Source organism: Petromyzon marinus, unplaced genomic scaffold, assembly GCF_048934315.1.
Source record: "Petromyzon marinus isolate PM22_M1 ecotype Great Lakes invasive population unplaced genomic scaffold, UKy_Petmar_22M1.pri1.0 PM_G_Scaffold_30, whole genome shotgun sequence".
In the NCBI taxonomy this organism is placed as follows: Eukaryota; Metazoa; Chordata; class Hyperoartia; order Petromyzontiformes; family Petromyzontidae; genus Petromyzon; species Petromyzon marinus.
The window spans coordinates 579,040-593,048 of NW_027422873.1; the positions used below are offsets into that span (position 1 = coordinate 579,040).

Sequence of the window (14,009 nt, forward strand, 5' to 3'; positions counted from 1 at the left end):
CATCCCAGAGACCCTTCGGATGAAAACCCGTCGTGACGGGCAATCCCCCGCCAGGACGCTATGTGCGGGCGCTGCAGGTGCGTGCTCGGTGTGGGGGGCCACGGGGGAGTCGAGGCGCCGGCAGAGTTGCTCCGAGACCGTGGCACCACAACGGATCGGGAATTGCGTTGAAATCCGGCTCGCGCAAAAGCACAAAAGGGGCGACCCAACGGAGCCCGAAATCATGTCGATTCGCCGAGTCGACAAATGTGCATATTGCCCCCTGGGATGGCAACTGACAGTCGAATACGGAAAATCGTGATGTGAACAGATTCTCTTTATGTGCGACACAACTTCACGCCACATGGTCCCACGGGGAAAGAGGGTGACATAAATTAATCTTTGGTTTTTTCGATAAAGTCACATATAAATAAGAAATAACAAAACATAATTATGTTGTTTTGTTATTTCTTATTTATACGTGACTTTACCTAAAAAACAAAGATTAATTCCTGCAGTCACGAAAGCTTCGAACCAAGTTTAGGGTGGCATAAGTAAATACAAAAACGAACCAGTAAACCATTGGTGATTGATCAAAGCTATGAAGGCGATGATCCAGGAAAATGATATTATGATGCTGTGGTAAAAGGTAATAAGTTACTCGAAAGTGCCTGGCCGTGGGAACGTTGGTAATGATCAGGATAATACCCTAACAAAACAGGGAAGTCTGAAATATGTTGGCGTGTAAATCAGCATATCAAATTAAATCCACAGAGGAGGGAAAGAAGGATCCCAAGCATGCGACACTCAGAACCAGAAGTGGCAGAGACTCGGCCGAGAGAGTGGAGAGAGAGAGAGGAAGAGACTTTTCAGGACTTTATTTCCACTAAAAAAGTAACAAAAAAACATTACAGGAAAAAAACACCTAAATTGAAAATCAATAAAACATCAAACTCTTAACAGCGGTATGTGCATGAAATACAAATGGCACTGGGATAGAAGCTGTGGAAACGAGGCAGTGCACGGACATCTCCGTGTGCAGCAAAGTTGTTCAAGGGTTTTTCAATTTTATAAAGAATCAAATGTTTTGACATCAGAATGCGATGTGCACAATATATATATATTTTTCTCCTGTATAAAACGAAATGTCAAACACCTGAATTCGTTTTTTCTTCAAGGATTCTGTTGTCGTAGCTACGTATGCAGTCTGCAAGTTTTTTTTTATGTGGGCACTTGCAAATATTGTCTGGGTACATGAAAATATTTCTTTGAAAATGTGTCCTAGACACTATATTTGTAAGTTAATAAAAGTAAAATTGAAACATTAGCACAATGTAGATTTGTATATTGTAGGGTAGAAATATATTTATCATAGCGATGATCAAATATTGGTTAATACAATTTATATTTTTACTTAGAATACTTTAGCCATGCAATAGACTAAATATAATGCTCGTGTTTTTAAAGAAAATAATATATTTACCAGGATTAAAGTTGTGCGAAATATGTTATAAAATCTGAGGCTTGGAGAATTGCATGCTGGGAATGAAATTGAGACAGAAAGGGGTTAATGCATGCCTTGCAGAGCAGGCGCACGTTACAGAGATTATTGACAAAACAGAATGCGATGTGAACAAAATATATTTTTCTCCGCTACATTTTCAAAACGAAATGGCGTTGACATGTCAAACGCATGAATTAGTTTTTTCTTCAAGGATCCTGGAAGAGGCGGCTGGGAGGCGGTGTCGCGGCAGGGGCTGGGCACATTCTCAGAGGATTCGCCTTGGTGAGGATGTTGTAGGCGTGCTGACACGCCACCTCCCGTGCTCCCTCCTCGCTGGAGCTCAGAAATGCGGGGAAGATGCCGGTGCCTTTTCCCATCCCGGGAATCGACACCTTATAGAGGAGGCCCACGGGTATCCCGGGCTCCGAGTGAGCGTGCAGCTCGAAGATTGGGTAGCTGACGCCGGCGGTCCGGCACAGCATCCGCAGCCGCACCTCCCACGACAGCATGGCCGCCTCCGGCAGCGCCTCGAGAGCAATGGGCATAGGCCGCAGGTGGAGAGGTACCCACCACAGCCACGTACGTGCCCCCCAGCCCTCAAACAGGCTGTGTGCGGCTTTGCCGGTGGCCGTGCACTCCGGCTCCGGCAGGTCTGGCACCGCCGCCTCCTCCTCCGCGTCTTCCGTTGCCGCGGCCGCAGCCACCGTTTCCCACTCCGGGATGGCCCAGTCTACCTTGATGGTCCGGCCCCATGGCCGGAAGTTGATTCGAAGGAGCTTCTTCCTGGCCATGGCGGCCGCGCGATGGCTCCCGTACTCGATGAACGCATAGCCTCGGTTGAGGGTTTTGTCCCAGCGACAGACGCTCATCTTGACATCCGCCACGCCCTCTGTGGCACCGCTCATCGCCATCATCACCTCCGCTCGCTTCTTGTCCTCTGGCAGCCCCCCAATGAAGAGGCGGCGATTGTCCACGCTGAAGCAGACTGCAATGCGGCGTCCGGGACGGATCTCGAATTTGTCGAGTTTCTTGACGGCATCCGTGGCTTGGGCGAGCGTCGCGTAGGTAGCGAACGCATAACCGCGGGTCTCTCCGCTATGCTCCATCATGAGGCGGAGCTGGTAGAGCTTCCCCACCGTCTCCAGCACGGGCACCAGCTCATCCTCGTAGAGGTCGCGCGGGATCCTCACCAGAAACACCTCGCAGCCACGGGCGGGAGGGGGCCCCTGCCAGTCGGGTGGCGGTCCGAACTTCCTCTGTCCGTTCTCCTGGACAATGTTGTACCCCGTGCTCAACATGAGGTCCAGCAAGACCTTCATAGAGGCCATGCCGAGCACCGGTGGTTTGGCTGCTACGGTGGTGCTGGGGCAGCGGCTTGGGGCCCGGTGGAGCCCTTGACACTCCGCGCGGTCGCCTCGTGCCGACAAAGCCACGGGGGGAATCAACTCCTGAAGAGCCAAAACCCCGGCAGGAACTCGCTCGGCCCAAACCTACAGGCCAGCAGTGAAGAGAGGAAGAGAGAGAGTGGAGACGGATGGAGAGAGAGACACGTTTAAGCAGAGCTACCTATATAAACTCGCAAAATCACAATAAACTTAAAGATAAACCCAAGAAACTGTGTCCTGACTTTAGTACCGCCCTGTATAATAATCATTACCCCTCACCCTCTGTACACTCCCCCACCCCGCAGTGCCCCTCCTCACTCATCCACTCACTGATCCACCCACGCACTCACTCACCGAGTCGCTCACACACTCACCCACCCACTCACTTACCCACTCACCCATTCACTCACCCACATGCCCACTCACTCAGCCACTCACTCTCTCTCACCCACCCACTCACTCACCCAATCACTCACCCAGTCGCTCACACACTCACCCACCCACACACTCACCCAGAAACTCACACACTCACCCACCCACTCACCCAACCACTCACCCACACACTCACCCACCCACACACTCACCCAGTCGCTCACTCACTTACACACTCACCCAGTCGCTCACACACTCACCTCAACAACAACAACCGCCATTCACCACTAAGTGGCGGTGACGTCACCACGACGCTTGTGCCAGGCTATGTGCACCCTGAGGCCACGTGAAGTGTCGAACGCCCGCTGACAGGTCACGGGGCAGACCCAGGTGCCATGGGTCGACTGACTGAGATGACTGGCTGATGCACCACCTGTGCCCCCTACTGTGCCAACCTGCTGTGCTTTAGCCACCCGGCGCTCCGCTCGTTGTGGTGAGCATCATTCCTCCACCCTCCGTTGTTGTTGGAGGGCGACTACCTCCAACTGCCCACTAGCGTCCTTCACGAGCCTCCTCCACAGAGGCCGATCTTGACACCGCTGGTACCAGTCATCGGCAAGTCCACTCAGCTCCACGTCCTCCCGTACCACATCACTCCATCTCTTCTCTAGCCCGGGCCGCGCCCGTTTAGCCCCCTCGATCCGGCCGAACAAAAGCTGTTTCGGCATGCAGTGGCTGGGCATGCGGGCTACATGACCCAGCCATTGCAGCCTTGCCCGCCGGTGGTCCCCCTTCTTAAAAAGGGGGACCACCAGGGCATCCTTCCAATCCTGCGGAACCCGTCCAGTGGTCCAGACTGTTGTTATGATGTCATATAGGGCAGTCAGTGCACAAACGCCACCCTCCCTCAGCATTTCGCTTTGGAGATCATCTCTGCCCGCTGCCTTTCCTGGTCTCAGACTCCGGATCGCCCTCAGTACTTCCTCAACAGATGACACCTCAGCCAGCCACTCACAGGGGGTGACTTCTTCCAATATTTGAGGCACCGCAGCCTCAGCAGGGTCATCCTCACTTTGTGCCACGATGTTTTCCTGGCTGAGGGATTTTCCCTCCCCCAGGACCTCACAGAAATGCTCAGCAAATCTGCAAACCTGTTCATGGGGGTCGGAGATTGGATCACCGTTTTTTCTCCTGATGGTAATAGGTGTGGTGCTGCAGGTTACTTTTTTGATGGAGTTAAATAGAAATTTGTGATCACGGGCCACTGAGGCAGACTCCATCTCCTCAGCAACCCGCGACCACTACCCATCCTTGCAGCGCCTCACGGCTCTCCGAACCTCCGAGCGAAGGCTGCGGTAAGCCTCCTCATTCTCTGACGTGGGATTCTGTAGCCGATGACAGTGGGCCTGTCGCTTTTTCTCAACCATCCTGAACACCTCCTCTGTCAGCCAGGGTCTCTGGGGAGGTCTGGACCGCGTGCCCAAAGCAGCCATTGCAGCTGCATGAGTCACAGTCCTAAACCTCGCCCATTTACCCTCGACATCAGGAGGAGTCGGGGACGATGCCAATCCCAGCCACAAGCAATGATTAAATTCTCGCTTGCAACTTTCATCAGATAACTGAGATCAGGCCACTTTAGGTTGGAATGGGGTCCTGGGTGTACACCCACCACCGGAGTAGAAGAATGGCAGGCGCATCTTACAGATGACTAGTCGATGGTCAGAGGGCAGATCAGCTCCACGGTAGGTCCTGGTGTCAAGGACATGGGCTCGCATCCGCTGGTCCGTCACTATGTAGTCCAGCAGATGTTCTTGCTTGGACCCGGCATGCATCCATGATGTTGTGTGAATGCGCCGATGCCGGAACAGCGTGTTGGTAATTACAAGCCCATGGGCTGCACAAAAATCTAGCAGCCTCCTACCGTTGTTATTGAGCTGATCTGGTCCATGCCCTCCAATCACTCCAGACCAGGTGCCAGCATCATGGCCAACTCGGGCATTGAAGTCACCCAACATGATGACTCTATCCCGAGGGGCCACTTTAGCCAGCACCTGTGACAGGAGGTCATAGAAGGCATCTGACTCATCGGCTTTGCCTGCATCCCTCCACGGATGTTCATCTTCGGTGGGGGCATAAGTAACCACGACCACCATTCCTCGCCTCCGGTTGATGGGAAGGCGAGCCCAAAGTAGCCTGGGGCTTACAGCTTCCCACACCTCACCGCCATGCTCCCACGCCCCCTTCATTCTTTTGTTCAAAAGAGCCACACCCTGTTGTTTGGCAGTCTGCTGCCCCAAGTAGAGGACTGTCCACCCCTCATGGTGGCAGGAGCCAGAACCGGTCCACCGGACCTCCTGAATGTCACATAGATCCAGGCGGTACCGGTCCAGCTCCCGACAGAGGAGTGGCAGCCTCTCCTCCGCAGTGAGCGTTCGAACATTCCACGTGGCCACCCGTAGTGGTTTTTCGTTGTTTATGGAGGAGCCCCGAGGGTAGATATTCAATCTCCTGGCTCCGCCAATTGGGGTTTGGCCAGGAAACGTCATAGACGCCTGGCCCCCGGGGCCTCCGGCACAAGCTTATTAGTTACATATTTCAGTTTAACTCGTGGTTTAGTGGTAATTAATTGAAGGTGGAGGGGTTACCAGCCCCTCGCACCCGTCCAGAGCCCCCGTTTAGCCCCTGTGGTGGACACAGATGCCATGAGGGGAGGAGCCAATCGAAATTGGACCTCCCCCCACAGCACTGTCCACGACAGAGTTACCCGTCCGGCACTCACACTCACTACCCACTCACCCAGTCGCTCACTCACTCACACGCTCACCTACCCACTCACAGACACACACTCACTTACCCAGTCGCTCACACACTCACCTCACACACTTACTCACACACCCACCCACTCACCCAGTCGCTCACTCACACACACTCACTCACCCAATCGCTCACATACTCACCCAGTTGCTCACACACTCGCTCACACACTCACCCACACACTCACTACCCACTCACCCAGTCGCTCACTCACTCACACGCTCACCCACCCACTCACACACACACATTCACTTACCCAGTTGCTCACACACTCACCCACCCACACTCTCACCCACTCACCCACCCACTCGCTCACTTACTCGCCCACTCACTCAGCCACTCACCCACCCACACACTCACCCAGAAACTCACACACTAACCCACCCACCCACTCACCCAACCACTCATACACTCACTTACCCAATCCCTCGCCCAGTCTCTCACATACTCACCTACACACTCACCCACCCACACACTCACCCACCCATATACTCACCCAGTCGCTCACTCACTCACACACTCACCCAGTCGCCCACATACTCACCCAGTTGCTCACACACTCACCCACACACTCACTACCCACTCACCCAGTCGCTCACTCACTCACATGCTCACCCACCCACTCACCCACCCACACACTCACCCAGAAACACACTCACCCACTCACCCAACCACTCATACACTCACTCACCCAATCACTCGCCCAGTCGCTCACATACTCACCTACACACTCACCTACCCACATACTCACCCACTCACCCAGTCGTGTTCCGTGTGTGTGTTCCGTGTGTGTGTTCCGTGTGTGTGTTCCGTGTGTGTGTGTGTTCCGTGTGTGTGTTCCGTGTGTGTGTTCCGTGTGTGTGTGTTACGTGTGTGTGTGTTCCGTGTGTGTGTGTTATGTGTGTGTGTGTGTTCGGTGTGTGTGTTCCGTGTGTGTGTTCCGTGTGTGTGTGTTCGGTGTGTGTGTTCCGTGTGTGTGTGTTCCGTGTGTGTGTGTTCCGTGTGTGTGTTCCGTGTGTGTGTTCCGTGTGTGTGTGTTCCGTGTGTGTGTGTTCCGTGTGTGTGTTCTGTGTGTGTGTTACGTGTGTGTGTTCGGTGTGTGTGTTCCGTGTGTGTGTGTTACGTGTGTGTGTTCGGTGTGTGTGTGTTACGTGTGTGTGTCCCCTGTGTGTGTTCCGTGTGTGTGTTCCGTGTGTGTGTTACGTGTGTGTGTGTTCGGTGTGTGTGTTCCGTGTGTGTGTTCCGTGTGTGTGTTCCGTGTGTGTGTTCAGTGTGTGTGTTCCGTGTGTGTGTTACGTGTGTGTGTCCCGTGTGTGTGTTCCGTGTGTGTGTTCTGTGTGTGTGTGTCGTGTGTGTGTCCCGTGTGTGTGTTCCGTGTGTGTGTTCCGTGTGTGTGTGTTACGTGTGTGTCCCGTGTGTGTGTCCCGTGTGTGTGTTCCGTGTGTGTGTTCCGTGTGTGTCCCGTGTGTGTGTTCCGTGTGTGTGTGTTTTATGTGTGTGTGTTTGTTCCCCAGTGTATGTGTGTGTGTATTCCGTGTGTGTGTCCTCACTCGCGTGTGTGTTGAGATACGTGTCACACACGAGATGTTAACTACGTCGCCTGGTCTACAGGAGGTAGTGGGTTCGATCCCGACCCTGACGCCTGCTGCTGCTGCTGTATATTTAGAATTTGCGTCTCTCCCCATGGTCGCGTGGATTTCTCTCCGGGCCCTCCGGTTTTTTCGCCCCACATTTAAAGTCAACATCACCACGGCGCATTCACGGCGTTTGGCTGCCGACGTTGTCCACGCGACAACACGCCGCTTGCTTGGAGGGGCGATCATTTGTGGACAGGTCGCTCCTAAAAGAAGAGAAGCTAACAGCTCAGTGGACCCCTTGCTTGTAGGTAAGTTTCAAGGGCTTGCGCCGAAGGTTTTTTAAGGTTAAATTGTCGATTTAAAGCTTTCGTGACTGCAAGGATTCATCTTCTTTGGTTCTTTCGGTAAAGTCACCACGTAGAATGAGAATAAAATAATAAATTGATCAAATAAAATAACGCAATAAAATTATCACAACGTTTCGGCCAGACAGTCTCGTCCCTTCACCTGAAGGCCGCTTGTGTTGTGGCCGAAACGTCGTGAGAATTGTATTGTGTTATTTTATTTTATCAATTTATAATTTTATTCTCATTCTACGTGGTGACTTTACCGAAAGAACCAAAGAAGATATTCGGCTTCTGTCAATTTCCGCGTAAGAAGACATTTAGCTGAGCTATCATTTCTGGCCAGGTCGCTTGTGAAAAGGGCCTGTACACTACTACAGCTTTTCCTGGTAAAATAAAAAAAGTATATATAGTTTCGTTTAATTGTTTACTTTAACCGCAAATACATCTCTAATAAAGAAGGGATATTGCTCTCTGCCATGAATAAAGCCTCAATGCCCAAATATTGTCTTAAATAATTCCGGAGAGATCTCTCTGCTGTACGAAGAATTGCCATTTCCCCAAAACGTGAATTAATATTCACAATCTTTGCCTCGTTGGGGAAGTGATAGAGGCCCCTCCCCCTCCTCCTCCCTCTGTCCAATCGCGGCGTTGCCTCGCTGGTTGGCCCCTCCCCACGCCCCAATGCGACCCGAGCTAACCGCTCGGGTCGCAGTCGCCTCGCTGACGATCTGAGTGCGAAGTTCAACACAGAGAGAGACACAGAGAGAGACAGAGAGACACAGAGAGACACAGAGAGACACACAGACAGACACAGAGAGACACAGAGAGAGACACACAGAGAGAGACACACAGAGAGAGACAGAGACACACAGAGAGAGACACACAGAGAGAGACACAGAGAGAGACACAGAGAGACACACACAGAGAGACACACAGAGAGAGACACACGGAGAGAGAGACACAGAGACACACAGAGAGACACAGAGAGAGACACAGAGAGAGAGACACAGAGAGACACACAGAGAGAGAGACAGAGACACACAGACACAGAGAGAGACACACAGAGAGAGACAGAGAGAGACACAGAGAGAGAGACACAGAGAGACAGAGACACAGAGATAGACACAAAGAGAGAGACACAGAGAGACAGAGAAACAGCGAGAGACAGAGACAGAGATAGATAGAGAGACACAGAGAGACAGATAGAGAGAAACAGAGAGAGACAGAGACACAGGGAGACAGACAGAGAGAGAAACACAGAGATAGACAGAGAGACACACAGAGAGACAGAGAGAGAGACAGAGACGGAGAGAGAGATAGACAGAGAGAGAGACACAGAGAGAGAGAGACACAGAGAAAAACACAAAAGACACAGACAGAGACACAGAGAGAGAGACAGAGACACCGAGGCACACAGGGATAGACAGAGAGACAGACAGACAGGGATAGACACAGAGACAGAGAGAGACACAGAGAGAGGGATAGACAGAGAGAGAGAGAGACACAGAGAGACACACAGGGATAGACAGAGAGAGAAACAGAGAGAGAGAGACGGGGATAGACAGAGAGAGAGACAGGGATAGACACAGAGAGAGACACAGACAGAGAGAGGGATAGACAGAGAGAGACACACAGAGAGACACACAGGGATAGACAGAGAGAGAGACACACACAGAGAGAGAGACGGGGATAGACAGAGAGAGAGACAGGGATAGAAACAGAGACAGAGAGAGGGATAGACAGAGAGAGACACAGAGAGACACACAGGGATAGACAGAGAGAGAGAGACACACACACAGAGAGAGACTGACTGACTGCTGCTGCCCGCTTGATCGTTGCCCCTGCCGCGTGTTGTAGACGGGGTGGCTGTTTGCGTGAAGAAGTTGCCGCGTGCAAAGCGTCGCTAAGACTGCCGCCACGTTTGGTGAGTCCCTGTGCCGAGTCGGGCGACTGCCGCCGTTCGTCGGCGTTCGTCATCATCGTCGTCATCAGTAGACACGTGGCATCGTCATCATCGTCGTCATCAGGTAGACACGTGGCATCGTCGTCATCAGTAGACACGTGGCATCGTCGTCATCGTCGTCATCAGTAGACATGTGGCATCGTCATCATCGTCATCAGTTGACACATGGCATCGTCATCATCGTCATCGTCAGTAGACACGTGGCATTGTCATCATCGTCATCAGTTGGCACATGGCATCGTCATCATCGTCATCATCAGTAGACACGTGGCATCGTCATCATCGTCATCAGTAGACACGTGGCATCGTCATCATCGTCATCGTCAGTAGACACGTGGCATTGTCATCATCGTCATCAGTTGACACATGGCATCGTCATCATCGTCATCATCAGTAGACACGTGGCATCGTCATCATCGTCATCAGTAGACACGTGGCATCGTCGTCATCGTCATCATCAGTAGACACGTGGCATCGTCATCATCGTCGTCATCAGTAGACACGTGGCATCGTCATCATCGTCGTCATCAGTAGACACGTGGCATCGTCATCATCATCATCAGTAGACACGTGGAATCGTCATCATCATCGTCAGTAGACACGTGGCATCGTCATCATCAGTAGACACGTGGCATCGTCATCATCGTCGTCATCAGTAGACACGTGGCATCGTCGTCATCGTCATCATCAGTAGACACGTGGCATCGTCATCATCGTCGTCATCAGTAGACACGTGGCATCATCATCGTCGTCATCAGTAGACACGTGGCATCGTCATCATCGTCATCATTGTCATCATCAGTAGACACGTGGCATCGTCATTATCAGTAGACACGTGGCATCGTCATCATCGTCGTCACCAGTAGACACGTGGCATCGTCATCATCGTCATCGTCATCAGTAGACACGTGGCATCGTCGTCATCGTCATCAATAGACACGTGGCATCGTCATCATCGTCATCGTCAATATACAGTTTATATACACACGTGATATACAGTTTATATACACACATAATATACAGTTCATACACACACATAATATACAGTTTATATACACACATAATATACAGTTTATATATACACATAATATACAGTTTATATACACACACATAATATACAGTTTATATATACACATAATATACAGTTTATATATACACATAATATACAGTTTATATACACGTAATATACAGTTTATATACACACATAATATACAGTTTATATACACATAATATACAGTTTATATACACACGTAATATACAGTCTATATACACACATAATATACAGTTTATATACACATAATATACAGTTTATATACACACGTAATATACAGTTTATACACACATAATATACAGTTTATATACACATAATATACAGTTTATATACACATAATATACAGTTTATATACACACACGTAATATACAGTTTATATACACACGTAATATACAGTTTATATAACACGTAATATACAGTTTATATATACACATAATATACAGTTTATATACACACGTAATATACAGTTTATATACACACATAATATACAGTTTATATGCACACGTAATATACAGTTTATATACACACATAATATACAGTTTATATATACACATAATATACAGTTTATACACACGTAATATACAGTTTATATACACACGTAATATACAGTTTATATACACATAATATACAGTTTATACATACACATAATATACAGTTTATATACACACATAATATACAGTTTATATACACACATAATATACAGTTTATATACACACGTAATATACAGTTTATATACACACATAATATACAGTTTATATACACACATAATATACAGTTTATATATACACGTAATATACAGTTTATATACACACGTAATATACAGTTTATATACACACATAATATACAGTTTATATACACACATAATATACAGTTTATATACACACATAATATAGTTTATATATACACGTAATATACAGTTTATATAACACGTAATATACAGTTTATATATACACATAATATACAGTTTATATACACACGTAATATACAGTTTATATACACACATAATATACAGTTTATATACACACGTAATATACAGTTTATATACACACATAATATACAGTTTATATATACACATAATATACAGTTTATACACACGTAATATACAGTTTATATACACACGTAATATACAGTTTATATACACATAATATACAGTTTATACATACACATAATATACAGTTTATATACACACATAATATACAGTTTATATACACACATAATATACAGTTTATATACACACGTAATATACAGTTTATATACACACATAATATACAGTTTATATACACACATAATATACAGTTTATATATACACATAATATACAGTTTATATACACACGTAATATACAGTTTATATACACACATAATATACAGTTAATATACACACATAATATACAGTTTATATACACACATAATATAGTTTATATATACACGTAATATACAGTTTATATATACACATAATATACAGTTTATATACACACATAATAAACAGTTTATATATACACATAATATACAGTTTATACATACACATAATATACAGTTTATATACACACATAATATACAGTTTATATACACACGTAATATACAGTTTATATACACACATAATATACAGTTTATATACACACATAATATACAGTTTATATACACACATAATATACAGTTTATATACACACATAATATACAGTTTATATATACACATAATATACAGTTTATATACACATAATATACAGTTTATATACACACATAATATACAGTTTATATACACACACGTAATATACAGTTTATATACACACATAATATACAGTTTATATACACACATAATATACAGTTTATACATACACATAATATACAGTTTATATACACACGTAATATACAGTTTATATACACACGTAATATACAGTTTATATATACACACATAATATACAGTTTATACACACGTAATATACAGTTTATATACACACATAATATATAGTTTATATATACACATAACATACAGTTTATACATACACATAATATACAGTTTATATACACATAATATACAGTTTATATACACATAATATACAGTTTATATACACATAATATACAGTTTATATACACATAATATACAGTTTATATATACACATAATATACAGTTCATATATACACATAATATACAGTTTATACATACACATAATATACCGTTTATATATACACATAATATACAGTTTATATACACACGTAATATACAGTTCATATACACATAATATAGAGTTCATACACACACATAATATACAGTTTATATACACACATAATATACAGTTTATATACACACGTAATATACAGTTTATATACACACGTAATATACAGTTTATATACACATAATATACAGTTTATATACACACATAATATACAGTTTATATACACTTAATATACAGGTTATACACACACATAATATACAGTCTATACACATAATATACAGTTTATTTACACTTAATATACAGTTTATATACACACTTAATATACAGTTTATACATACACATAATATACAGTCTATACACATAATATACAGTTTATATACACACACATAATATACAGTTTATACACACGTAATGTACAGTTTATATATACACACATAATATACAGTTTATGATGTATAAAAGGGAAATTTGTGAATGTGTGTCTGTTCGAAATGTTTAGCTTACTTTCCAACATGCAACAAACTTGAAATTTGGCACCTGGGTAGCTTCCAGACTGTACACAATGCAACAAGTATAAAAATAGACTTTTGTATATATTAATATTAGTCACGGCAAGTGAGCGGTGACGTCACATCTGTGATGTCACCTGATGACGTCACGCATCCCCCCACCCTCCGCGTAGGCCGTGTGATCCAAGCCAACCATCATCATCACACATCACATCACAAGCATTTGAATTTGACCAGGTAAGGTCCCACACTGAGTGAGAACCATAGAGACCCATACTCACAGAGAACCACACCCACAGAGACCCATACTCACAGAGACCCATACTCACAGAGATCC

At 46.0% G+C, this 14,009-nt stretch overlaps 1 pseudogene; it reads right to left on the reverse strand.

Moving 5' to 3' along the window:
- Window positions 1–909: 909 nt before the first annotated feature.
- LOC116937295 (putative RNA-binding protein 46 pseudogene) lies at window positions 910–13,764 on the reverse strand (annotated as a pseudogene).
- Between the last annotated feature and the right edge of the window lie 245 nt (window positions 13,765–14,009).